Genomic DNA, 4,357 nt, shown 5'->3' with positions numbered 1-4,357 from the left:
ACACCTTTCCTATGCAAATATTTGGTATTACGTTCACCCTCTTTTAACCATGTAATACGGGAGCATTGTAGCCAAAGCATCTCCCACCTATACAGCAAATCGTCGAGCTGGTTCATCTTGGATCGAATTTGAGCGCGATCTAAGCCCGACGGTTGTAGCTCCATCAATTGCGACCAGAGCATCTCGATTTCTTTTAGCACATTATCAAAATCTGTACTACTCCATTGTCTTAGTTCCTTCATCACCTCCTTCTAGGAAGTAGCCACCGATCCCAAGCTACCGGCTGGCCTATGTTTGTTCCAAGCCCTGGCTATTACATTGGGGAGAGTGAGGTCACGTTCCTACATTATTTCGTAACGTGGGCAAGATGCCCAGTGCCTTTGGTCCTGCACACCCTCCAGCATAATCAAGAGGGGACAATGGTCAGAGCATGAGGTGGCAAGATGAAGAACCCTTGCCAACGAGAAAACGTCCCGCCATGCCTCATCCGCACATGCTCGATCCAAGCACACCTCGACATTGCGATCATATGCGTGTCCATTATTTTATGTGAATGGAATGCCACAAAAGACGAGGTCCTCCAGCTCGCATACTTCCAAGCAGTCTCTGAATGTAGTCATCTGAACATTCAGATCGCAAGGTCCTTGATAGGTGCTCGTGCTGCCACAGTGCCTCATTGTAATTGCCACAAACCAACCAAGGCTCACCCCAGTTAGCCTGTAGCCTACATAAGTGACCCAACATGCGGTGTCTCTTCTCAACACGAGGCTCCCCATAGACAAAGGTGCCTCTCCAAGACATACCAGTGTTGGAAATATGCCCTAGACGCAATAATAAAATAGTTAGTATTATATTTCCTTTTACAAGATAATCGTTTATTATCCATGCTATAATTGTATTGAATGGAAACACAAATACATGTGTGGATACATAGACAAAATACTCTCCCTAGTAAGCCTTTAGTTGACTAGCTCGTTGATCAAAGATGGTTAAGGTTTCCTTGCCATATACAAGTGGTGTCAGTTGATAACAAGATCACATCATTATGAGAATGATGTGATGGACAAGACCAAACTATAAACGTAGCTTGTGATTGTGAAATTTCGTTGCTATTGTTTTCTCCATGTCAAGTATACATTCCTATGACCATGAGATCATGTAACTCACTGACACCGGAGGAATACCTTGTGTGTATCAAACGTCGCAACCTTACTAGGTGGCTATAAAGGTGTTGTACAGGTGTCTACGAAGGTGTCTGTTGAGTTAGCATGGATCTAGACTGGGATTTCTCACTCAGTGTGACGGAAGGTATCTCGAGGCCCACTCGGTAATACAACATCACAAACAAGCCTTGCAAGCAATGTGACTAAAGAGTTAGCCATGGGATCTTGAATTAAGGAACGAGTAAAGAGACTTCCCGGTAACGAGATTGAAATAGGTATTGGGATACCGACAATCGAATCTCAGGCAAGTAACATACCAAAGGACAAAGGGAATGATATACGGGATTAACGGAATCCTTGACATAGAGGTTCAGTCGATAAGATTATCATAGAATATGTAGGATCCAATATGGGCATCCAGGTCCCGCTATTAGATATTTACTGGAGAGTGTCTCAGGTCATGTCTACGTAGTTCTCGAACCCGCGTGGTCTGCACACTTAAGGTTCGGTGACATTTCGGTATACTTGAGTTATAGGTGCTGGTGACCGAAGGTTGTTCCGAGTCCCAGATGAGATCCAGGACGTCACGAGGAGCTCTGGAATGGTCTGAACGTAAAGATTGACATATATATATATATATATATATATATATATATATATATATATATATATATATATATATATATATATAGCAAGTCCTCTTTTGGTCACCAGAAAGGTTTCAGGCTCGTCGGTAGTGTACCGGGAGTGCCGGGAGGGTGCCGGGGGAGCACCGGGAGGGGTGTGACGACCCAAGAGCCTTGTGGGCTGTGAGAAGAGGTGGACCAGCCCATGGTGGGCCGACCAAAGCCTCTCTCAAAGGCCCATGCGTCTAGGAGAAGAGATAAAAGGTAAAGGACTTTTAAAAGGAAGGGAAGGAGGAGTCCTCCCAAAGTAGTCCACTGATACGTCCATTTTGCATCATGCTTTCATGTTGATATTTATCGCTTTATGGACTGTTATTATACTTTGTGGTACCATACTTATGCCTTTTCTTTCTTATTTTGCAAGGTTTATTTGAAGAGGGAGAATACCGGCAGCTGGAATTCTGGACTGGAAAAGGAGCAAGTCTGAGTCCTCTATTCTGCGCAACTCCAAATGCCCTGAAAATCAACGTGGAATTTTTTGGGAATATATAAAAAATACTGGGCGAAAGAAGTGTCAGAGGGGAGCTTCCAGGGGCCCATAAGCCTGGTGGCCGCGGCCTGCCCCACTGGCCGCAGCAACAGGGCTTGTGGGCACCCTGGTGGCCCACTGGCCCCCCTCTTTTGCTATATGAAGGGTTTCGTCCGAAAAAAATTAGGGTGCACCTTTTTCGTGGATTCTCCGCCGCCACGAGGCAGAACTTGAGCAGAACCAATCTAGAGCTCCGGCAGGACGATCCTGCCGGGGAAACTTCCCTCCCGGAGGGGGAAATCATCGCCATCGTCATCACCAACACTCCTCTCGTCGGAGGAGAGTCATCTCCATCAACATCTTGATCAGCACCATCTCCTCTCCAAACCCTAGTTCATCTCTTGTAACCAATCTCCGTCTCGCGACTCCGATTGGTACTTGTAAGGTTGATAGTAGTGTTGATTACTCTTTGTAGTTGATGCTAATTGGATTACTTGGTGGAAGAGTTTACGTTTAGATCCTTGATGCTACTCATTACACCTCTGATCATGATTATGATTATGCTTTGTGAGTAGTTACTTTTGTTCCTGAGGACATGGGATAAGTCATGCTAATATTAGTCATGTGAATTTGGTATTCGTTCGGTATTTTGATATGATGTATGTTGTCTTTTCCTCTAGTGGTGTTATGTGAACGTCGACTACATAACACTTCACCATATTTGGGCCTAAAGGAAGGCATTGGGGAGTAGTAAGTAGATGATGGGTTGCTAGAGCTTAAACCCCAGTCTATGCGTTGCTTCGTAAGGGGCTGATTTGGATCCACTAGTTTAATGCTATGGTTAGACGTTGTCTTAATTTTCTTATTTCGTAGTTGCGGATGCTTGCGAGAGGCGTTAATCATAAGTGGGATGCTTGTCCAAGTAAGGGCAGTACCCAAGCGCCGGTCCACCCACATATCAAACTATCAAAGCAACGAACGCGAATCATATGAACATGATGAAACTAGCATGATAGAAATTCCCGTGTATCCTCGGGAGCGTTTTTCCTCTTATAAGACTTTGTTCAGGCTTGTCCCTTGCTACAAAAGGGATTGGGCCACTTTGCTGCACCGCTGCTACTACTTGTTACTTGTTACTTTTCACCTGCTACGTTTCACCTCACTACACCATCACTTGCTACCGCTACTTTCAGTGCTTGAATTTATTACCTTGCTGAAAACCGTTTATCAGAGCCTTCTGCTCCTCGTTGGGTTTGACACTCTTACTTATCGAAAGGACTACGATTGATCCCCTATACTTGTGGGTCAGAAAGACTCTTTTCTCGCGCGGTTGCCGGGGAGTGAAGCGCCTTTTGTAAGGAAACATTTATATACTATGCTGAAATTCATTGTGACTTGTCACTATGGAAACTGTTCCTTTGAGGAATTTGTTCAGGGTATATTCACCATGAAAGGAAGCACAAGGAGTTGCTCCTCAACCTGAGGTACCTACTGAAAATATCTTTTATGAAATTCCTTTGGGTATGCTTGAGAAACTGTTGGCTAATCCTTTTACACGAGATGGATAATCACATCCAGACTTGCATCTAATCTATGTAGATGAAGTTTGTGGTTTATTTAAGCTTGAAGGTTTGCCCAAGGATGAGGTAAAGAAGAAAGTATTTCCTTTATCTTTGAAGGATAACACGTTGACATGGTATAGGCTATGTGATGATACTGGATCATGGGACTACAATCGGTTGAAATTGGAATGTCATCAAAAGTTTTATCCTATGCATTTAGTACATCGTGATCGGAATTATATTTATAACTTTTGGCCTCGTGATAGGGAAAGCATAGCTCAAGCTTGGGGGGCGATTAAATCAATGCTATATTCATGCCCCAATCATGACCTCTCGAGAGAAATTATCACTCAAGTCTTTTATGCTCGGCTTTCTCATGAAGATCGTACCATGCTTGACACTTCTTGTACCGGTTCTTTTATGAAGAAGGATATTGACCACAAGTGGAATTTATTGGAAAGAATCAAACGTAACTCT

This window comes from Hordeum vulgare, chromosome 4H, assembly GCF_904849725.1.
Source record: "Hordeum vulgare subsp. vulgare chromosome 4H, MorexV3_pseudomolecules_assembly, whole genome shotgun sequence".
In the NCBI taxonomy this organism is placed as follows: Eukaryota; Viridiplantae; Streptophyta; class Magnoliopsida; order Poales; family Poaceae; genus Hordeum; species Hordeum vulgare.
This window is presented reverse-complemented; position numbering follows the sequence as displayed.